The 25550-nt window shown below is 34.3% G+C and overlaps 1 long non-coding RNA gene and 1 pseudogene across 1 annotated transcript; both read left to right on the top strand.

The window, feature by feature from the left end:
• The first annotated feature begins 14536 nt into the window (after positions 1–14536).
• Positions 14537–16135, top strand: LOC120185620. Its single transcript, XR_005522140.1, has 3 exons — positions 14537–14560; positions 15372–15425; positions 15853–16135. It is a non-coding gene; the product is annotated as an uncharacterized LOC120185620 (long non-coding RNA).
• Positions 16136–19869: 3734 nt separating this feature from the next.
• LOC120185702 lies at positions 19870–25384 on the top strand (annotated as a pseudogene).
• The last annotated feature ends 166 nt before the right edge of the window (positions 25385–25550 follow it).

Below are 25550 nucleotides of genomic sequence, written 5' to 3'. Positions count from 1 at the left end.
CCAGCGATACTAATCAATTGCTCTAGAGGGACAGCTTTTATACTTATATGACTTTTACTTTTTACAGAGAACCTGTTATAATCTATGTGTTTGGTGGAATTCAGAAAATCTCATTACCAAACTTTAATTCCCAACATCTAACTTTAGACTAGATTTGTCAAAGTTTCATCATCGAATCTCATCAATAGAAAAGTAATCTAGCTAGCTTTGCAATGTCACAAAAGATGCCCTAAGTTGTATGCTTCTAAATATCAATACCAAACCTTTTGTCTAATTCCTTACATTGGAGAAGGTTCTCTCATATTTGCGGAAATGTAGTATTTAGGATGCATTTCTTCTGAGGTAAGGTCAGGGTCCTTTTTTTCTGGTATTCATTCTTGATACTTTGCCAAAGATGTATAACTCTAATTGTAAAGAGCTTTCAATCTAATGATACTCAAGGAATTTCAAGATTGCAAAATTGACAATGCTCATAACCTTAAAAACAACACATTTTATTTCAAAAGACGGAGAAATGAACAAAAACATGTAGTACAATAGTAGTAGATAACAACTTCCACCGGCCCATTATTCCTTGAATGTTGGGTATATAATCAGACCAGGATCTTTGTCGATATTTGTACCCCATTTCTTGATCATTTCTTGGATAGCTTATTTGGATGAGCTTTTAGGTACACAAATCTCTACTTTCTCCTAAGTTATTTCCTTATTGAATTCTATCATCATCTTTTCTAACTGGCAATTGGGCTCAGTTTAAATTTCGGTATCAATCTCTTCGGTGACAATAGTTGTATCCTGATTTTGAATGCTCATTGCAGTTGTGATTGGAGTAGCATTCTCTTTTCTCTTTAAATTTCCCCCTGCATTTCTTGACTTTAGAATATCTGATATGGGTATCTCCAAGGTTGTATCTACCTTATTTCTTTTTAAACCTGTAGTCCAGTCTCAAATTACCTTTCCTTTTGCTTTTTCATCTCTCATTTTTGCGTCATCTTTAGCTTAAAAGAAGTATCGAGAGTTAAATCTTCCATGCATACTTCATCTTTCTCGGCTTTGCCCGGTCCTTCATTTTTTTACACTTTCAAATTCATTCTTGGGGTTAACTCCCAAATATTTGATCACAATGGATTGATTGTTGGAATCTGCTTCTATAATTTCATGAGTCATAAGATCTTGAACTCGTCGTTTGAAGTTGCCACAATTTTGAATGGAATGTCCTCGGATTCCAACATGATACTCACAAAAGACCTTTTTATTATACCATCTTGGGTAAATAGGTATCAAAGGTTTAGCCAAACATGGAGCAATAAGATGGGCTTTGTGTAATTTGGCAAATAACTTACTGTATGAGATTGAAGGAAAACAGGGTAGAGATTCTCTTGATATGATCGTTTCTTTACTATAGCCTTCTTGAAAATGTTTGTTTTGAATGTCTGACTTTTGTCTATTGTCTTGAGAGAGATTACAAATTAAAATTTTCTCCTTTTTAATCAGCTTTGAGTTTCTGAGGAACTTAGGTTTTCATTTTTCAAAACATAACAACCCTTCTGCCATAAGGTCTTGGACTTTTAATTTCAACATTATGCAATTTTCAGTAGAATAACCAAAATCTCCAGAGTGATAATTGCATAAATTCTTGATATTTTTCCAATTTGGATGCAAATAACTACTAGGAGGGATGGGTGTCACAAGACCACTTTCAAAGAGAAAGGGTAACAACTTTGAATACAAAAATAGAATTGGAAAGATATGTGCCATCATTTTTTCTTTTTTTCCATTTTTATCCATTTTCAATGGAACTTGTTCCATGTTTCTCTTCTTTGAACCAGCTTCAATGTCCATGTTATCTATCATATTTCCTGATTCGTGAAAATGAGTTGGATTTCTATATTCAAAAATAGGTTCTTGGTTATTTGTCATCATGTCATTGAAATCCAGACTTTTTCCTGAGGCTTTCATCTTTTCACGCTCAATAGGGTCTTCTAACATTTTCCCCATATAGCAGAGTAACCATCATTAGGGGTGTGCAAATCCGAGTACCCAATTTCCGGGTACCCGGAACTTCCGGGTCGACGATTTCTCGGTCCGTGTCCCGACCCGGATGTTACGGGTACCCGGTAATCGGGTACCCGGATTTTGCGGGTACCCGATACCTGATTTTTTATTTTTTATTTTCAAATTATTAATTTAAAAATATATATATACAAATTTAAATGTTCGAAACTTCGAATTACATACTCTAATATCCGAACATAAAATTTAAAAGTTCAAAATACAAAATATAATAATTCATTATATTTTATATAATTATATATAAAAAAATTAAAAATAAATAAAAACTAACCGGGTACTCGGGTAACCGGGTACCCAGAAAAACTAGATTTTGTGACCCGGGCCCTACTTGGGAAATATCGGGCTGGGTACCCGACCCGGCCGGGTAATTTTTTTAGAGAATTACCTGGTTTTTTTATATCCGGGTCGGCGGGTCGGGTAATTTTGCACACCCCTAACCATCATACCCATCATCTTAGACATATGTTCCCTATATTCATCTTAGAACCTTCTTGTTTCTTCAAGCATTTCTTGTTGGATTTCCACAAGTTGTTCTTGAATTCTCTAAATCCTTCCAACTCAAGCTAATATTCCATTCATTGCTTTTAATCTTTTTTAAGACATGCCCCTGACTTTTATAACTCCTTCTTCCAAAATCTTTCACTGATTACTCTCATGCTTTCATGATTAGCACATGTTATCATGCTATACAAAACATGAATATATATATGAATGTAAATGTATGAAATGTGTAATTCAAGAGTAATTATCTTTAAAACAACTTCCATTGAACACAAAAAGGTTTTTTTCAATACATCCACAGGATCATTACATATAAGGGATAGCTTTCCCTCCTAATTTCTTTATTTCCTTAAAAAGCCAATTTAATTTCCATTCATACTCAGAATTTGATTTGTCATTCTGCTTCAGCTCCCTTGTAAAACCAGCTAAGTCCATCTGCTTGCGGGCTACCTTGCTTTCTTGAGCAGCATCTTTCTTCATGTCATCTTCTTTTTCTTGAATCTTAACTGCCATTTCCTGAATTTATAGACAATGTTGCTCCTTTTCTTTTATCAGAGAACCTTTATGTTCGAGAAGTTCTTGTACCAAATCTCCATATTCATCCACCATTTTCATCAATGTGTGGTTCTGAGCTCTAGTGGATTTTAATTCAGCATTAATCTCACATTGATGGATCAGATATGAAGTTTCCATGTTGTCTACATCCTTCTTCAATATCTGGTTTTCAGCTTGACACTTCTCCAAATTGGTGATAGCTGCATTGTATATTTCTTCAGCAATTTGAAAGTCATAGGATAATTTCTTTACTTGATCCTCATGTTTCTTTTTCCAATAACCAGCATCACTCTTCAGTTTAATGATTTCTGTCATCCATTCTTCAGGGATATTTCCTAATCCAACATCTTTAAAAGTTTGATTGACTTTTCGAAAATCATCAAGTATGTCTTCAACCTCTATGCTCAGTTTCTTGTTTTCGTCTTTCCAAAAACGAGCTTGAGCTTCATAAAAATTCTCTCCCTTGTGGTTGTTTCTATTGATACTTTTACCACAAAAACTTTTGGTACCAGTCTAACAGGATTTTTATGTGCATACCCCTCTATTATTTTAAAAGCTTCTTCAAGATACCCTTATTTGGCTGCTTCACAATTTACTTGATCATGAAACCCTTTGTCCATAATAAAAGCCTTTGATTTTGATAATCACTCTTGAATCAACACCCTTGGGTATGTTATGTTTATGCAAATGCAAACAAAATAATTAATATATACATTTTTAGAATATATACAAAAACCGGTTAGTAACAAAAAAAATCATATCCTAACCTCATGCTTTCTAGTTTCATGCTTTGTTTGGAAAAATAACCTAACCGCATAATTTCTAGTTCGCATGCATTTATTCAGAAAATAAAATAATACTAAATAAAATGAAAGACTCCACGTGCCTTTCCTTTGTGTACTTAATCTTACTCGATCAGGTTAGGCTCCACCTAGACTCCAGTTCTAGGCTTTATTACATGTTGGATCTTGGCTCTAGAGTAAGAAGGGTCAACGAATTGTCCTTTGTTGGTGTCCCATTGGACTGCCAAGCCCTCAATCCTAGTCCATTACAGACTTTTGGATTAAGTTAAATTCGAATAAACACGCTTCCTTAAGTCCATACGGAGGTGAAAACCACACGAGAAACATAAGGTGTGAGCTCAAAGAATGGTCCCTTATCCCACACGGAGGTGAAAACCACACGATGGAGTAGTTTCTCATTCACGTAAACAGGATAAGAGCAGGGTTTTAGCTTATGTCATCAATGCAGTGCACAGTGGGTGAGGAAAATCATAAAAAGAAATAAAGTAATATATACAACATATTATTCTATTCTAATGACTCAAACTAAATCTGTACACATAAAAAAATTAGTAAAATAATAAAAATAATTATAACAAAATAATTACAAATTTATTATTTACTACAAAGACAAATAATTAATAAATTGGTGGTTTGATTCTCTTTTTTTTTTAAAACTCCCCAGCGGAGTCGCCAAGCTGTCGAGACGTTTCTCTGCCTTGGCGACGGAGAGTACAAATAGTACACCCCAGACAGTGTAATTAGTCTCGAAAAAGTAAGTGTTTATCATCCATGAATCAGATAAAACACCAAATTGTAGAGTCGTCACCAATCTTTTAATTCGGTGTGATTGGTCACCAAAAGTCATATTATTCTAATAATATTCCTATGAATAATATTAAAATAATACAACTCGGTTTTGCTTGCCAGAAAAATGAGTTCGGGAGTCGGTTACGTATGGGGAAGGATTAGCACCCCCAAAACGCCCAAAATTGTTACCAATATTTATTAATTAGTGTATTTGCAGTAAATGATAAAATTTCTTTTAATTTACAAATAATTTAATATAAATACTAAATAATATAAATATTACTAGTCCTATAATGTTATATTATAATTATATAAATTAAATTATATGTTATGCATAATAATAATGCTAAAGTATAAATTGTAATGATAATTAATTATATACATACTAATTTTAATGATTAAAACATAAAATAATCAAATTAAATATCCTAATTCATAATAGTATTAAAATATTATGATAATTATATAATTTAACTTAATTACTAATACAGGATTAAAATATAAACTTATTAATATTTAGGGACTAAATGCATAATTTAACCTAAATATATGTATATATAATAGTGACTAAAATATAAATATTAAAAATATAAAAACAAAATTAAAATATACGAAAAACCTGATTTCGGGACCAAAGTGGAATGTTTACAAAAGGTGAGGTACTGTGGACATAGTTTGACTACACACTAATTACTCAGAAGCCCCTCTCCCAAAACGACACCGTATGGGAAGGGGTATAAATAGGCCAAATTCGGCCCAAAGAGAGTAAACTCTTTCATTTTCTCGTTTCCCTCTCTCTCTAAACCGAGAGAACCCTCTCGGTTCTCTTTAAATTCCTCATCTGAGGAAGATCGGCCACTGGCTGGCAGCCGAGTGTCGTCGTTAACTACCACCGTCGGCCATCACTCACGGTGGCCAGAAAACACCAAACCTACCCAAAATATAGATCAAGACACCCTCTATCCGAATTTGAGCTTATTCTTTGTTAAAAACCAACCAATCAGACTAGATCTTGGATTTTACCTTCGGTAAAATAGCTTTTCCGAAAACTTCTAGGCTTCGACAAGGGTAAGTTTTCTTCTACTTTCTTTTCTTGCTTTCACTACTGGTTGTTTATGGCTCTTTCTGTCTCTGTGTTTCTCTCTTTGGTTGCCCTTGCTTGCTTTCATTGTTGTCTCTTTGCAGGTGATGGGGGTTTATATAGCCCCTGGAGATCCTCTGTAATGATGAGGAAATCCGGTGAGTCACCGGACCTATGGTGGTGACTCACCATAGCTTGATGCGTTGTGCGGTCTGTAATCGTCTTCTAGATCCTTCTGTTGGATTCTGGAGAGGCGATGAGGTCGTGGCATGCACTGGTTAGAGCATCGAGAGGCGGTGGCCGGAATAGACCTTAGGGTTGCAATGAGCACCCTAGGGTTTTGTTGGTTCGCTTCTGGCCCTTGGATATGCCTTTGATCGTGCGTTTAAGCTGCTGGCGGTGCTGGAACGGCTGGTGGAAACCTTAGCTGCTGATGGGTTTCTCGCATAGGCTTGCTGGAATTGGGCCTGACTCGGTTACTGGGGCTGGATCAGATAGGCTTGCTGGAATTGGGCCTGACTCGGTTACTGGGGCTGGATCAGATATGTTGGGCTTGAGTCTGGATCAGATATGTTGGGCTTGAGTCTGAATCATGCTCGGATTGATTATAATCGGGCATGAAATTGTAACTTGGGCATGTGTGCCTTGCTTTGTAACCGGGTCTTCGGGCTTTGTAAATAATAATATTTATAATTATATATATATATATATATATAATAACGTATATATAATAAACGTCACTCGGATGAGAACTACTGTCAACATTAAAATAAATAAATTTATGGAAAATATTCGTGTATACCCGTAGACGATTCAAACAGTGATTAAGTGAAAATCATCATGAAATATTTTCAAGGTTCATAACTTTCTTGATCTTGATTGATATTATAGGCAGTTTGTCAAGAAATTCTCGATCATTGTGGCTCATATGACCAAATTGTTACGAAAAATAGTTCAAATGAATGAAAGGATTAGAGATAATAGAATTTCGATAAGTCACTAGTGTTGACTCAGTCCGAATCTAGAAAAGATTATGTGTTGTTTAATGATACATCATTAAATGACGTCAAATATGTTTTTATCAAAGAATAGAAGGTAATCACATATGCATAAAAGGTAGCTTAAGCCACATGAGCATAAATCCCATACCCATGATTTAGAGCCTGTTGTAGTGATATTTGTCTTAGAGATTTGGAGGCATTATCTTTTCGGAGAAAAACACTATAACTACACCGATAATAAGATTTACAGTGATCTTTACTCTCATCTGTGTTCATCGTTATTCATTATTATTTGGTCCTCATGTAAAATTTTTATAATATCATAGTTATCTTTTCAGTCGTTAATGTTATTACTACTGATCTGTTCGTTACTCATTGATAGTCCAAGCATTGAGATTGTGGATGAGTTGTTAGAACCAGGGATGGAGCTAGAATTAAATATTGGCATGGGCCGAAATATTATACTATTTAAGAAATTATAAAGACTTTTTAGGTATTTAAACTCGAAATTCAGCATGAACCAAGCGACCTTAGTGATTAAGGGATTGTTGTTATCTTTGAGGTCCCGAGTTCAAGCACATATGTAGGGATATGATCGTTCATTATCAAATAGTTGAAAGTCTTTGTACATATATTACCTTATTCACCCTAAATTCAAAAAAATCAAAACTCAAAAGACAACTTCTAATTTGTCTAATATTTAAACTTACAATGACTTAAATTGTAATTAGACAACAAATTTGAGAACACATACTTATGATTATTTAGTTCGACCTCTACTTGATTAAATATTTAATAAATATTTTTTTTAATTTAAATATTTATTTTTACATTAATCAAAATACTATTAAACAAAATTATTTCGAATATATAAATTTTAACAGTGTCCATACCCCCTTCCCCTAAGGGAGATCCGTCCCTGGTTAGAACTACCTTAGACTAGAATTAATTGCATTCACATAAGTTGAAAAGGAGCTGCCCAAATCACTACTACTACCTTTAATTACAGCTCAATGAGTAGTTGGATCAATTCAATGACCCAAAGACTTATTATTTTTCCATTACTCTACCATTTTAAGCAATCAATATATTTTTACCCCAAAATAATAATAACCAAGGCTGAACAATTAGTATTAAAAAAAACAGATTGATATGATGAAGTAATAAAATATTATGATATTGCTTGTTTAATTTATTATATGTAATATTATTTTTTAAACATTCTTTTAATTTATTAAAAATGTGAATCTGTAAAATGTTCATCAATAAACATTGTAAAAATATATATTTTCTAATATTGTGCAATTATTTAATCATGACTTAATTTTTTTATTCTTAGAATATTTCATATATATATATATATATATATATATATATATATTACATAGTTTCTTAAAGTATGAAACAATTATTTATATCAAACACGTATTTGCATTTAATATCCCTATAAACCTAAATATTTTGACCTAATATTTCTGCATCAACCTAGTCTGAAAGAACTAGCCTTCAGCAAGAAACATGGAGCAAATAGGGATCAAACATGTACTCTATCTATATAATTTATATTAGACATCTCCCAAAGCTAATTCGCCAAAAACACTTTACAGACTAAGTTTACCGGCATCTTAATTAACTCACGACTCACATTTAAAGCTTCAACCTCGTAGGAAAGTAATAGTAAGGGAAAAATGTTAGGAGGGTTTTTACATGATTTTATATAATTATTCTTACTATAATTGTTTGTGTTTGATCTATTGTTTGTCTAATTCAGATAAGATATTATAAAAAAATTAATAGTATACTAGATTTATAAAATTTATATATATAATTTATATATAAAATTTATTTACATAATATTCAATTCTTAAAAGTTTTGAGGAGAAAAAAATTGATAAAAGACTTGGGTCCGGAGTAGACATTTAAATGTCCGTTCCAATTAAAAAATTGTTCAAAATATAAAAAGATTTGAATAAAAATGCGAGATTCAAAAATGGATATAATGTAACAAAACTATGATACGGGCTAAGCCCAACTAACCAAGTTTCATATTTATTTACACACCTAGTCTCACTCGGTTTTTTTGGCCCAATACTCCATGTGGGTTAATTATTTTGGGTTTTAGGATAGTTCAGTATTTATTTTGAAAAATATGACAAAAGCTACCGTGAATGTTAAAATCGTCATCTCGAGGTGTCGAGTTCCTCTAGATGTTGTTTTTTAATAGTCCCTAGTGAGTGAGTCCCAGATGGGTCATTATTTTAATGTCTTTAATGTGATTTGTAATCTCGATGTGACGAGTCTATTAAAAATTATTTTTTTAAAATTATAAAAAATTATAATTTTCAAATTTAAAAAAATTGGAGGAACTCGTCACCTCAAATTAAAAAAAAACTAGTCATTTTGTAGTCGTTAGCCAACGGGCATATTGACAACAGTCACTTGGAACTCCTCACCTCAAGGTGACGAGTTCGGCATAATAAAATTTTAAAAAATTAAAATTAAAAGAAAAATAAATTTATTTATTTATATTTTAAAAAATACAAAGTAAATAAATAATCAAAAAATAAATTGTTTACAAAAAAATTACAAAATAAATTAATCTATATTTTCTAAGTTCTTAAAGATGCCAAGAGATGTCAAATGATAATGCTGCGGACCTCGTCGAGTACGCCCAGGTCGTAGGCCTTGATCGTCATCTTCGTTGTCGTATTGCCGAGGAGGTGTACTTAACACACTCTGATATTCACTTTCAAAATAATGGGTTTATGGTATTTGACACCATCATTTTCGTAACTGATTCGACTTGGCTACTACTTTGTTGACCATATATGATATGATCCCACTCACCCGCAACCACATGTCTTGTCGAATATGCTTAAGTGTATTGTGGTGCATCCCATAAACCTCCAACCCAAGTCGGTCCAGTCTTGGTTGAAGTATTATATGAAGTATAGAAACGAAACTAGCTTGGGATGCATAATAGTAATCTTCAGCTGCATATGCTGAAGCGGAAGAAAAAGACGATGATGATTTCTTCTTGGACTTGGACTTGGACTTCTCGCATGTGGCCTGATGTTGTGCCCATTTTCCCCTATCTTGCGGTGTCATGAAATATGGTTTTCCATTTGCTTCGTAATTTTGGAGATATGGCGAATGATCGAAATCTAGGTCTAGTAGTGTAATGTCGTAACGCTGTCGAAATCTAGGTCTAGTAGTGTAATGTCATAACGCGGGGGGACCGATAGTTGACGTTGATTTCATAGCTCGATGTAGTAAGCGTGTTTCACAGACCGATTTTTGGTATGTTTCCCACTCGTATGAATGATATGGAGCGCGTCCATTTCAACGATTTGCGTAGGAATCAGCTGATCCGACGTAAATTATCGCATTACTCTATCAGTGGTGTGCCACTCAACAATCATAAAATGTTATAACAACCTCAAAAACCACGCTGACAACAACTGGCTCATCTCGTCATCAACATACGAAAGCTAAGAAAACTGTAAATATTAAATATCAAAGTTAGTATATATAAAGTTAAAAAATTTCTAAAAAATAATATTATAAACAAATGTATATCGCATATCGACCGGCGATGTCGATCTTCATCCATATATCTCGTGCATTGACACCCGACAACTTCGTCTTGGTTATTTTATGACGCTATCTAAAATATTTAAAATTTTAAAAATATTATAAAAATAATTAAATTAATCAAATTAAAAAAGTTAAAAAAAATTACCTTGCAGCCAGAGGAAAATCGACCGAGGTTGTGGTAATTGATGCATAAAACGGGAACCGGTACCCCCAGAATTGCAGTAGTATTAGACAATCTGGTACATCGGCTTTTCAACCCTGTTGCACAATTGCAACCTTACAAAGCTCTCGGAACAGAAAGGCTAACATTGTCATGCCCCAACTGGTATTGCGACATTCAGCGAAGTCTTCCAAAATTCACTGATACTGAGTGTGCGCCAAATTACCGTATTTATCCGGTAATAATACCCTTCCGATCAGTTGGTGAAGATAAGCTTGAGACACAAAAAATAACCTCGTCATCAGTAGAGTCATTCGTTACTTGGAATTCAGACTCCAACCACATAATTCTTACCTGATAGCCCTCGATGACGTCGAATTGTGGCATCCTTCTCAAAACTTGATAGACCAACGTCATGGGGTCTTAAATGTTTTATCTCACCAATGGAGCTCCATTCATAGAATCATCGAGTTGGTAAACGACGTTTTCCAAAGTAATCATCATTTCACCACTCGGGAAATGGAACGTGTGCTTATCGGGCTGCCAACGTTCAATCAGAGCCTCAATCAATGTCGGGTACAGCTTGAAGCCACATACATATATAGCTGGAAATAGATCAGATTGCTACAGATATATCAGCATCCGTTGATGCGGCTCTCTATATGTCATCTAGCGGTTACGAATACTTTGTTATTCTTTCAGAGGGAGTCTGGTCGTCAAAATATGGACGTTATTTAGGCGCAACATTTCTTCTCATGTAGCCATTTTCAAGATTTTCACAGAATGTATGTTTTTTTTTGCAATTTTTTTGGATTTAGGATTTAGTGGAAAACCAAAACCCCTAACCCCTATTTATATCCTTAGCCTCAACGACTATAAACAGCTAGTGGATTTAAATATTCGGCCGAACTCGTCACCTTGAGGTGACGAGTTTCAAGTGACCGTTGCTCATATTACCCGTTAACCAATGGGTACAAAATGGCTATTTTTTAAAAAAAATTGAAGGAACTCGTCGTGTTCCTCTATTTTTTTAAATTTAAAAATTATAATTTTTTTTTGAAAATTAAAAAAAAAGTTTTCAATAGACTAGTCACCTCAAAGTGAATAGTCGTATTAAAGACATTATAATAACGGCCCACCTAGGGCTCACTCATCGTGGAACCATTAAAAAACAATATCTAACGAAATTTGTCACCTCAAAGTGACGAGTTTCAAGTCAACCGTAACTTTTTTTCATATTTCTCAAAATAAAAATTGACTACCCTAAAACCTAAAATAATAAATCCGGGGTATTTTGCCAACAAAAAAAAAAACAGTCTCACTTTCATATCTAAAAGTTTGATAGGCTTAAATGCATACTGCTACTTAAACATGTATAGCCAATTGAATTTTCCTTTATAGTATTTTTTTAATATCTTTTATTTCTTAAAGTTTAATTTGTTATCTTATTTTCCTTTAATTTCATTAAAAAAATAGAGTAAATTACATATTTGGCCATTCAACAATTTCAACAGTTTCATTTTGATCACTTAATTTTTTAAATCATCACTAAATTCAAATTTTTATTTTATTTTTATCACTATCAGACATTTTTTTTAATATTTTTTCAAAATTATCACTTAACTTTCAGATTATGTCAATACATGTCAATACGATAATTAAAGATAGTATCCAAAATTTCTTTTAACTGACGTAATGATATGAGTTTGATCAAAGTTCAAAATATTTCTTTAACAACTAAAAAACCAACAACTTTGATATTGAAAATTATGATCAAACTTCTTTCCGTGTAAGTAAAAATGTATCATTTTTAAATGCACTTTCTAAAAGATATAATGAGACGGTTACAATGTAGTATTCGTTCAGAATTTTTTAATCAATTGACAACACACATACATCCTGTAGTTGTTGCTCGAATCTAAGATCTCTAGAAAAATAACATTTTCTAATATCACGTTATACACTTTTTTGAATGAATGTGAAATAAGTTTTGTTTTCTTAAATAATAGATTATGTGTTATTGTCCTAAACAATAAAAAATATTATTCATATAATTTTGGAGATGGATAATTATTGTTAATATGGTAGCCTAAATTTTGTTGACGGTGACAGAGTTGTGAGGGACTTGAAGTCATTAATATTGAAATGAAGTATGTGGTCATGATTGGCTTCCCACATGCCTAGGGCGACAGAAATGAATGGGCACATGCATATGCGTGTGTACTTCCATCCATGTCCCTCTTCTCTTGTGCTGCCACGCATCATTGTCAATTGTTTAAGCGGCATTGTCATTATCCATCGCTTACACTACCGTTTCCCAATTCACCCAACATGAACTCAGGGTAGATTCCCTCCTAATTTTCATACACGGTAATTTTATTTTTCAGTTACTTAGTTGAAGAATTATGGTCCTTTGTATCTAAACCAAACCCTAGACCTGTTTGAACCCACATTGTGATTTGCTAGGTTTTCAAATCGATATTGTCCCCCATCTCACAAATGCTAATTAATACATGAGTGACCTCTTAGTGGCGGATCTTGATGATAAAATTTGGAGACAACATAAAACTTTAAAATATTTGGAAGTTTAAATTAAAATTTTAAAAAATTTTGAGGTGTTTAATTTATATTTTCCCCTAAAATATTAGGGTGTAACTAAAATTTTTTAAATTTTGAGAAGCTTAATAAGAAATTTTTTAAGATTATGGAGGGGATTTAATTAAGAACAGTAAAAAATTTGAAAGTTTAGTCTGAATTTTTAAAAATTTTGGAGAAACCAAATTAAATTTTTTGAAAATTTAAAGGATCTAAATTATAATTTTTTTTAATTTTGGAAGACATGGCTCCCACTAGCCCTGCTTATGTTACAACGTTGACCCTCTCTTTAAGAATGATTTGGTATTAAATAAAAGGGGAAAGGGGAATTAGGTTACACAAAGTCTTCTTCCTTTTTCTTCCTCTTTCCCCGTAACAAAGCTTCTCCATAGCTCAAAGGTGAGTTTTTAATTTACTAGTTTATTCCTTAATTTTTGGTTGGTTATTGAAGCCTTGTATATTATGGAAGCTTAAGGAAGGTTTAGATGAGATTAAAACAATGAGATAAGGGAAATAAAAGAGATTTTAGAAAATGGGTTTTATAATGATATGTTAGTATATTGATATTTATTGATGATTATTAGTAGTTTTGACTTGTCAAAGAGGTAAATGAAAGATTAGAAGCATTGGATGAGTGTAAAAACAAGTTAGAATTTTTGGTGTGATTCTTAGAATCAAATGCTATTGATGGATACTAGATGTTTTAAGTATCTAAATGAAGGAAAGTTAGTATGGTTAAGTAGAGAAGAGTTACATAGTATTGTTAGGGGTAAATGAGAGGAAAATTGGCCAAATTTGGGTATGTATCGGGCTGAAAACTGGAAAATCTGGGTATGAGTATCGGTACTGATAGAACAGTACAATATTATAGGCTAAAATGAGATGAATTAATTAAGTAGTATCGATATTGATTCAATCGGTATCGATACCAAAGGGGGAGTATTGATACCGAATGGAAGGTATCGATACCATTTTGAAATTATTTGGAAACATAATGCAAAAATGGTATTGATACCATAGGAGGGTATCGGTATCATAGTATGGTAGTATCGATACCATGGTAAGGGTATCAAAACCATGTAACATCGAATCTAAAATTGGTATCGATACCGGAAGGGGGTATCGGTACCATAGTATAGTAGTATCGATACCATGGTAGGTGTATCGATACTGAAGAGCCATAAATTTTAAGATAGGCTGATATTGGTAGAAAGGTTAATAAGTACTTTTGATTAATTTTTAAGTATAATTGTTAGGAAATATACTAATAATTGATATTATGCATGTATTTAATGAATATGGGATATATCAAAATCAAGCTCCCGAGTCGAGTAAGGCAAAAGACAAGGGCCAAGTTCCGGAGTAATCATCTTTTCATTTTGGATATCTAAGCAAGGCGAGCCAGGTGGGTGCATTTAATTATGTACGTACATGCTACAATAGGCATAGTTGTAGAAATTATTAATGTATGTATGGTTATTACCAAATGACACTAAGTGTGCAAAAATGTTAAGAAATTCATATTAAGTGTATGAATTTCCGTATTGAGCACTTCGTGTGCAAATTGTTAAGAAATTCATACTAAATGTATGAATTTACGTATTAGGCACTTCGTGTGCAAAATGTTAAGAAATTCATATTGAGTGTATGAATTTCCGTATTGGGCACTTCGTGTGCAAAATGTTAAGAAATTCATACTAAGTGTATGAATTTTCGTATTAGGCACTTCGTGTGCAAATTGTTAAGAAATTCATACTAAGTGTATGAATTTTCGTATTGAGCACTTCGTGTGCAAATTGTTAAGAAATTCATACTAAGTGTATGAATTTCCATATTGGGCACTTCGTATGTAAAAATGTTAAGAAATTCATACTAAGTGTATGAATTTCCTTATTGGGCACTTTTGTGTGCAAATCGTTAAGAGATTCATACTAAATGTATGAATTTCCATATGGGAAATGTGTGTATAAACATAAGAACTACATAATAAGGAAATTGATCTTTATATTGGTAATGGGTATGCAAACCACATAGATGATATAAATGGTTAAGAAATGACAGTATTAGCACTACAAATGTAAACCCTAGAGTGTTTATTGAATTGAAAGAATATCTTGAAACGTGAATTATAATTAAATAAATTGAGTTTAGAATTTCACTTATGATTAAGTATGTCTCACTAAGTAATGCTTAACTTGTGTTTATTTCATGTGTAGGTAGAATACCCGCTAAGTAAGGAGATCAATAGACATCCAAGCTGGAATCACCTGGTAAGTAACAATACGACTTAAATGTCTACTTTTGATGTATTTTAGTCGGCATGTAATAGGTTTAGAGAAAGAAATGCTTTGAAAATCTTTTGAATTAAACTTCTGTAAACGGTGAAAAGTTGAACCTCTCTTTTTGATGGTTTATCTTATTAAATGTATGTTTTATTTTAAAGTAAATTAAAATGTTTTCAAATAAGGAATTGTTTAAAAAAATATATGGCTGACATATTGCGTCCATCCAAGCGTTCTCAATTGTGAACTTAAGCACTTGTGTAAAAGCTACTACTTCTGTCGATTCAGCCGTGAAGGGTGGGTCAATTTGGCAGAACATACTCCAAGTACCATCTCGTTGTGATCTTTGACAACGACACTTATTACAGCTGTGGCTTTTTAATGTTAAAATTCCCATCGACATTAATCTATACAGAATTTGGCTTTGGGCGACTTCAAACGGGCGACTTAAACAAACCTTGATGGGGAGTGATGAATCTTCTACATGAACAGGCTTCAACGAATTCTGCGCATAACCCCCAAGCGACGGCCACCAATTCTCTATCATCTTGCAGCCATTTGTTCTTTTGGTTCCACACCTTCCATAGAAGCACCAAGAGCCTGGAGAGTCCATCCATGTCCATCTGAGAAGCTGCCTATTTTAGACAATCCTTATAAGAGTTCCCTTGTCAATCAATGATTAAAGATTTAAGCCCTGAGATTTGGAGGATAGTACGAGTCTTAGTGCAGTCCTCGAGAGCATGAATCGTTGTTTCCAGTTCACTACCACATAAAGGGTTTATCCCCTCAGACAAGCCCCTTCTTCATTTTTCCCCTGTAGGGATTGCCTCATGACACACTCTTCGCCCGAAAATCTTTATTTTGGACAAGGTAGACAGTTTCCTGAGCGTTTTCCATATCTTTCCCTGATTAGTGGAGAGATTTTTCTAAAGAAGAAGCCAGTTGTATCCTAACTTCACTGAGTAGCACTCGGTGTTATAATGACTCTATATCAATATATATTCTTAGTTGGGGGCAATAAGAGTTCCAAGAACTCTGTTAGCATCTTTGGGGGTGAGCACTTGCTGAATCTTTGCTTCATCCCATCAAGGAGCATTTGAGAGCATAAAGTCAACGCATTTAAAAGAAGAATCCTCATTATCCCGATAAAAACATGACCACATGATCGGGGATGCATCCCCCCACATATCAAGGAACATTCTGGCCTCTCCCTCAAACCTGATCCTCCAAAAGAAACCATCTTTCAAGTTTTACTTTTGCTTTGAAGAGACTATTCCAAGAGTATGAGGCCCTATCCCCTAATTTGGCTATAAAGGATAAATTAGGAAAATACTTTGCTTTGAAAACTTTAAACGTCTGGGAGTTGTGAGACTGGATAAATCTATGTATTTGATTACCAAGTAGTGCGAGATTAAACATCTTAAGATCTCTGAAACCCAGGCCCCCTTGACGCTTTGCTCTGCAAACTTTTTCCCACGCGACCATAGCTCATCCCCTCGCATTGTGCTTTCCTGACCACCAGAAAGATCTAATATGTGCAGTAATGTCCTCAATAATGCTTTCTAGAAGAAGATAGCTTGACATGGCATACGGGGGGAAGAGCTTGGGCAACTGATTTGAGGAAGAACTCTCTACCCCAAATGAAAAGAGATTATTGGTCCAGCCTTGAATTCTTTTAATCGTTTTATCCTTAATAAAACTTAAAGTAAATACTTTTCTTTTTCCTACTGTGAGCGAGAGGTCAATATATGATCCCAGTTCATCCTTTTCGACCACACCAAAAACTTGTCTAATGCTTCTTCGGTGATCTAAATGAGTATTGATACTAAAGTATATGCTGAACTTGTCGTAATTGACCTTTTGTCCAGAGGATTGCTCATAAGTATTGAGAATGTCCTTCACCTATTGAGCTTCCGTCATAGAGTTCTTGAAGAAACTTTTCTTTTTCCTACTGTGAGCGAGAGGTCAATATATGATCCCAGTTCATCCTTTCGACCACACCAAAAACTTGTCTATGCTTCTTCGGTGATCTAAATGAGTATTGATACTAAAGTATATGCTGAACTTGTCGTAATTGACCTTTTGTCCAGAGGATTGCTCATAAGTATTGAGAATGTCCTTCACCTATTGAGCTTCCGTCATAGAGTTCTTGAAGAATAGCAGGTTGTCGTCGATGTAAAGAAGATGAGTAATTGTGGGGCCACACACACTATTTCTCAACTATTTGATAAGCCCTTTCTATTGTGCATCAGGAAGAAGTACAGACAAACCCTGCGCACAAAAAAGGAATAGATACGGGGAAAGGGGATCTCCTAGTCGGAATCCTCTTTCCAGAGTGATGCAGTCTGGCAATTGCCCGTTAATCCTAATTTGATAAGAGATAGAACAAATAAATCTCCTAATCAAAGAGCCAAAGCCCTAATTAAAGCCCATCTGATCCATGACCCTCAGGAGAAAGTTTCATTTCACCTTGTCATAAGCTTTTTCCATGTCTAATTTAAGGGTTGTCCCTTTGTTAGGACTGTTCTTAGAAATTTTAAGGTAATGAATGAGTTCATGAGCTACCAGGAAGTTATCAGTGATTTTTCTCCCAGAAACAAAAGCACATTGATTCAGGGTTATACATTTAGAAATAACAAACTTAAGACTGTTCACAATTACTTTAGACACAACTTTGTAAAAGCAGAGGCTAATTGGTCTGAAGTTTTTTTTTATAGAATCAGAGTTATTAATCTTAGGGATGAGAACAATAATCGTTCGATTAACTTCATCAAAATTAGCACGCCCATTCAAAAGATCAAGACAAAGACTCACAAGATCATGACCAACAAAATCCCAAAAAGTTTTATAGAAAGAGCCAGAAATAACATCAATACCTGGGGCTTTATTAGGATTGATTTGAGAGAAAGCTTAAAGGACCTCCTTGGCAGTGAACTCTCGACAAAACATGGAATTATCCTATGTAGTAACACATCTATAAATGGCTTCAAGGATTGCTTCTGAAGGTTCCATCCTAGAAGAGCGAAGAAATGAGAAGAAATTGGTGGCAACATCAAAACCTTCATGTGGTTTGTCAACCCATTTTCTGTTAACATCTTTTAGTTCTGCAATCCAATTCTTCTTCTTTCTCTCATTAGCTCTGGTATGGAAGAAAGAGGTATTCATATCTCCCTCCTTGAGCCAAGTCACTCTAGATTCTGCCTCCAGTAAGTTTCATCTTTGTCAATAAGCTCTTTGAGTTCCCCTTTGATTTGGATCAGCTTTTCCATGAAATCTTCTGTGATCCGGTCTGCTTCGAGTTGCTCAATCCTTGACTAGAGAGTCTTTTCTTCTTTTTCTTCCTTTGTTCTACGCGCTTTTTTCCAATTACCCAGTCGAGTTCCGACAGCCTGGATCTTGCAATTAACCTTTGTCACCGAGTTCCTTTCCATGACTATGCTTAGTAACAATATTCCAAGCAACTGGATTTAACCTGCATTACTTAATTTAAATCAACTCTTGTAATTAATTTTTCAAATATATATTATGAATTTCAACTTTTAAAAAAATTAATTACGTGACATAATTTGATATTAATGTTTTTATTTTGAATAAAATAGGATGTGATTATAAGATAATATATGTTTATAATCATTTTTAGTTATTGACAATACACACACCTTGTAGATTTTGTTGCTCGAATTCAAAATCTCTAAAAAGAACAATATTTCCTTTTATCATAGACCGCTCATTGAATTCAATTAGATATTAATGTTAGACCATATAAATTTGGTCATGTTTATGCTAACAGGACACTAAAAAAACCCTATGCAAAATGGGGGGAAAAAGGATTATTTGACCTTTGTGTAGTTATGGTAAAATGACTTGGAAAAGAAGCGTCCTTTGCTTGCTTATTGAGCCAGAATTGAATTTCTTCTTCCCGAGATCAAATAAAAGTTCATATTTCACCATTATTGGCCCCAAATAGATGTTCACAGGAATTAATTTTTTTCACTCTTACATGAAGCCAGTTCTGGTCTGGTCTCCGGCATCATTTCACCCAATATTGTTAGCATAAAATGTGAGCCATATTCACTTAGATCCCACATAAGGATTCGCGGCTGCTTGTCCCACAACAAACCCACGCGGTTCGAGCCTTGCAAAACCACTATCGCTGTTGCTTGGTCCCAATGTCCTCAAGTTGTGTTCAGTCACTTGTGAAGTTGACACTAAACAACGACCGCAAGTTAAATTGAGTAAGTTCTGCAAAACTGAAAATTTTACATTAAAGACATTACTGTTGCACTCTATTTATGAGTTCAAACACCCTCTTCTGTTCCACAAAAACTTTTTCTCAAGGTTCCTCTTCCACTGCTCCATTAGTGATAAACTTTAAGTTAAATATATATATATATATATTTGTTCATGTAGTATGTTTTTCGTATTCAGGACGATGGGGCATTGGGGATACTTTCTTGTAGCTGTATTACTCTCACTCAACTTTTTTCATGGAACCCTTGGACCATGGATCAACGCTCATGCCACTTTCTATGGAGGTGGTGATGCTTCTGGCACAATGGGTACTTCTCACAATCCAAAATCATCATATACATATACATATACATTGTTGAAAGTCAACAATTACAGCTAGTGAATTCGGTGCCCAACTTGGCCACCGAAAGCATTGTTGAAAATTGGCAGAAATTGTTGAAATTCATGGATGATAAAAATGCACATTTAGTTCCTGTACTTTAGGATATGTACAAGAGTAGTCCTTAAGCTTCAACTATAAATACTCTAACTCATTTAGCTTCAACTATAAATACTCTAACTCATTTAGCTTCAAAATCATCCCAAATCATTCTAGTTTTCTCCCAATACTAGAGAATTTAGAGAGTTTTCTTGAGAGTTGTTTTCTCCTTTTTATCAAGAGAGAAATGTTATTGTTTTCTCCTTGTTAGATCGAGAGAAGTTGTAATTCCTATTTTCTCATAGTGAAATTCTTCTACTGTTGCCCGTGGTTTTTACCCTATATTATTTAGGAGTTTTCCACATAAAATTTGTGTCTTCTTTATCTTTATTATTATTTTCTCAAATGATCAGTTGCGATTTTGCTCTATCTGATAGCTGTATTCCGCAACAATTGGCATCAGAGCTAGATTTGAGTGTGTAATATCTACTTATTGTCTTTGTGGTTGCCACCAAAAGGTGAATCCTCTAACATAAGAAAGTAAGAATGTATTACCTATTCTTTGAAGGTTCTAGAGAACTATTCACGATAGTGAAATAGTGGGAGCTATCCGTATTAGAAGCTATGGCAACGAAATTTGATATTGAAAAGTTCAATGGGAGAAATTTCTCATTGTAGAAATTGAAGATGATGGCCATCCTGAGGAGATGAAGTATTGTCAAGCATTGAGGAGTAAAAGACAGCTAAGGAGATATATGATCAAAAAAAATCCAGGAAATGCAAATTCTTGGGGTATGCTGATGGAGTAAAGGGGTATCGCTTGTGGGATCCCACTGCCTGTAAAGTGATCATCAGCAGGGATGTTATCTTTGTAAAAGATAAACTACAAAGAAAAGAAAAAGATAATAACGCTGAAAAGTCAGAGACTACACAGATACATATGGAAAGGAGGTTGAACAAGGAGATTCTTCTGAAGCAAAACCAGCACATGATGAACAAGAACCAGAGTGTTCTGAAGCTCCAACAACTCGTCAATCAGATCGTGTGTGAAGATGTCCCAATTGGCACTCGAATTATGTTATAGAAGAAAATATTGTATACTGCCTTTAAATAGAGAACGATGAGCCATCAACATACCAGGAGGTAATAAACAGCTCAGATGTTTCACTGTGGATGATGGCAATGCAAGAAGAAACTGAAGCCCTTCATAAAAATAATACATGGGACCTTGTGCCACTACTACAAGGAATGAAGCCAATTGGTAACACATGGGTCTATAAAATCAAGTGAAATGGTGACGATCAAGTGGAGAGGTATCGTGCAAGACTGGTGGTCAAAGGATATGCTCAAAAAGAAGGTATTGATTTCAATGAAATCTTTTTTCCTGTGGTTCGACTAACAACAGTTTGAGTAGTCTTGGCAATGTGTGCTACATTGAATTTACATCTAGAGCAGCTAGATGTTAAAAAAAGCTTTTCTTCATGGAAATCTTGAAGAAGAGATTTATATGCTCCAGCCTGAAGGTTTTGAAGAAAAAGAAAAGAAGAACTTGGTTTGCAGGTTGAAAAAATTTATGTACGGTCTAAAGTAGACGTTGAGGTGTTGGTATAAGAGATTTGATTCCTTTATTATGTGTCTTGGATACAACAGACTTAATGCATACCCTTGTGCTTATTTCAAGAGGTTTGGTGATAACGATTTTGTTATATTGTTGTTGTATGTGGATGACATGTTGGTTGTAGGACCCAACAAAGATCATATTGAAGAATTGAAGGCACAATTGGCTAGGGAATTTGAAATGAAGGACTTGGGATCAGTAAACAAGATTCTAGGGATGCAAATTCACCGAGATAGAAGTAATATGAAGATTTGGTTTTCACAAAAGAATTACTTAAAGAAGATCTTGTCACGATTCAACATGCAAGATTGTAAACCAATTTCAACCCATCTTCCTATTAACTTCAAATTATCCTCCAGTATGAGTCATAGCAGTGAACAAGATATGATGGAGATGTCTCGAGTATCGTATGCATCGGCAGTGGGAAGTTTAATGTTCGATATGATATGCACAAGACCACACATTGCACAAGCAGTGGGAGTGGTTAGTCGGTACATGGCGAATCCAGACAAAGAGCATTGGAATACAGTAAAGAGGATCTTGAGATACATCAAGGGGACCTCAAATATTGCATTATGTTACGAATGATCAAACTTACTTATCAATGGGTATCTCGATTCTGACTGTGTAGGGGATTTGGATAAAATCAAATCTACTACAGGATATGTGTTCAAAGTTACTGGTGGAGCTGTAAGTTGGGTTTCAAAATTGCAGTCAGTTGTGGGTACATCCACAACAGAGAGAATATGTAACAGCTACACAAGCCAGTAAAGAATCAATTTGGTTAAAGATATTGGAAGAGCTTGGGCACAATCAAGAGTATATCTCTCTGTTTTGTGCCATTCAAAGCGCCTTGCATCTAGCAAGGAATCCATCATTTCATTCAAGGACAAAGCACATACGAGTTCAGTACCATTTCATTCATGAAAAGGTGGAAGAAGGGACGGTAGATATGCAAAAGATCCATACCAAAAACAACATAGTAGATTTCATGACGAATGCGATCAATGCCGATAAATTTATTTGGTGTCGATCCTCTTGTGTCCTGTCAGAGACGTAAGCAACATGATGGTACGAGGTAGAAAGAATGGTATGAAGATATGATTGTTCCAATCAAATCTTCAAGTGGGAGATTGTTGAAAGTCAACAATTACATCTAGTGAATTCGGTGCCCAACTTGGCCACCAAAAGCATTGTTGAAAATTGACAGAAATTGTTGAAATTCATGGATGGTAAAAATGCACATTTAGTCCCTATATTTTAGGGTATTTATAAGATTAGTCCTTAAGCTTCAACTATAAATACCATAACCCATTTAGGTTTAAAACCATCCCAAATCATTCTAACTTTCTCCCAATACTAGAGAATTTAGAGAGTTTTCTTGGGAGTTGTTTTCTCATTTTTATTAAGAGAGAATTGTCATTGTTTTCTCCTTAGTAGATCGAGAGAAGTTATAATTCATATTTTCTCATAGTGAAATTCTTCTATCGTTGCTTGTGGTTTTTACCCTATATTATTTAGAGGTTTTTCACGTAAAATTTATGTCTTATTTATCTTCATTTTTATTTTTTCAAATTATCAATTGCGATTTTGCTCTATCTGATAGACGTATTCCGTAACATACATATACATATACATATACATATACATATACATATACAATAGTATGCGTATGCGTATATATATGCATATGCGTATGCGTATGTGTATGCGCATACACATACACATTAGGGTCGGGTGCCTGCCCAGGGCCCATAATATTTTCCATAGTGCCTATTAATTTAGAACTACAAGATTTTGCAGTAACAATGCTCCGTTAAACAATTGATTCAGACAAACAACACTTACTTGTCGCTAAATAAAGAAATAAATAGGGGTCCATTTCTTTTATTTCATCCCGGGCAAATAAATAAAGAACATAAATAGGGGCTCATTTCTTTTATTTCGCCCCGGGCCAAAAAAAAATCCCAGAGTCGGCCCTGATATACATATACATTTCTTCTTATTGATTCTTAGTATCTGCTGTAGGTGGAGAGCTTGTGGATACGGGAACCTAATTAGCCAAGGTTATGGTATTAACACGACAGCCTTGAGCACTGCCTTGTTCGACAATGGGTTGAGTTATGGTGCATGCTATGAGCTCAAGTGTGTGACTGACCCTCAATGGTGCCTGCTCGGCTCCATTGTCGTCACCACCACTAACTTCTGCCCTCCGGGAGGCTAGTGTGACCCTCATAATCACCACTTCGACCTCTTGCAACCTATTTTCGAACACATTGCCCAATGTAGAGCTGGTATTGTCCCTGTAAGTTACATAAAAAAGGGTAAACTACACCTACTCATCACTCAACTATCTTCTTACTCCTATTTTAGTCACTAAAAATTAAAACTTTTCAATTTAATAACTAGACTTTCAAACTACTTCTATTTTAATCACTCTGACTTATTTTATTAATTTGTTTAATGATGTGTCATATTCTATTATTATCTCTACCACAGAATTAAAATATAAAAAAAAACCAAATCCCAAATCAAATCTCAAACCATATACCTAAACTTTAAACCCTAATTTTCAAACCTCAACCCTAAATAACATCTAAAAATCTTAAATTTTAATCCCTAAACTCTAAATTGCATCCATATCCTAAATCACATTATTTAGACCGTTAATTACAAACTCTAAATCACACTACTCAAGCCTCAAATCGCATCACCCAAATTCCAAATTGCAACCCCTAAACTCTAAAATAGTAACTTCCAAACCCTAACATCCCACCAATGTGTATGTACTAGAGTTTGTATTTTGGGATATGATTTGGCGTTTGAAAATATTTTATTTGAAAATATATTTGGCATCAAATGTTGACAAAGTATATAATACCATAATAAAAATAATATTAAAATAATGCATGACATCAGGGAATGACCAAAGCATGAATAATTTGAAAGTTTACTCATTAAACTAAAAAATATTAAATTTATATGACCAAAATAAGAGTGAAAAGATAATTAAGTGATGAAAAATATAATTTACCCGAAAACAAAATATATTTCGAAAACCCATTTTCCTGTTTCCACCGACACCCTTGCAATTTAAAATATTTCTTTTGTTTATTTTTCTCAGGTTGAAGTGTAGGAGAAGTGGGGGTATAAGGTTCACAATTAATGGACATTCTTACTTCAATTTGGTGCTGATCACCAACGTTGGAGGTGCAGGTGATGTACATTCGGTGGCCATTAAAGGTTCAAAGACCAGATGGCAAAAAATGTCCAGGAACTGGGGCCAGAACTGGCAAAGCAATTCTTACCTTAATGGTCAGAGCCTCTCTTTCATCGTCACAACCAGTAATGGTCACAGTGTTGTTTCTTTCAACGTTGCTCCTTCCAGTTGGTCCTTTGGACAGACTTACACCGGAGGCCAGTTCGGAACCAAGAAATGACAGCCGTATATTATGATAAAATTATGTCTGAAGAACACACAATTCATAGTGCTTGTTCTGGATATGTTGTCGGTTGAGATACAGTATATGATATGGCATTCAATTATGATATGGTATAGGTTGTGAGCAGTATTAAACATGGGTCAAGATTGATTTTTGAATGGCCCGTGGCCATGCAATTATAATTATGAGATTCTGTTGTTGTATTCATGCCTGGAAATATTACCAGTACATTAAATTATGAAATCAAGGTTCTTTTTTACTGCTTATGAAAGCCTTTCTTCTTCTTGTCTACTTTTGAACCATTGCTAAAATGTTAAAGAATATGATTCACTAATTTGCGATCTTAGAGAGACCAAAATGAGTTTGGGATTGGTGAAATGGAA

The sequence above is a fragment of the Hibiscus syriacus genome, unplaced genomic scaffold (assembly GCF_006381635.1).
Source record: "Hibiscus syriacus cultivar Baekdansim isolate YM2019G1 unplaced genomic scaffold, ASM638163v2 tig00113124_pilon, whole genome shotgun sequence".
NCBI classification, from domain to species: Eukaryota; Viridiplantae; Streptophyta; class Magnoliopsida; order Malvales; family Malvaceae; genus Hibiscus; species Hibiscus syriacus.
Note: the sequence above shows the minus strand (reverse complement) of the source record. Positions and strands in the feature narration are given on the sequence as shown.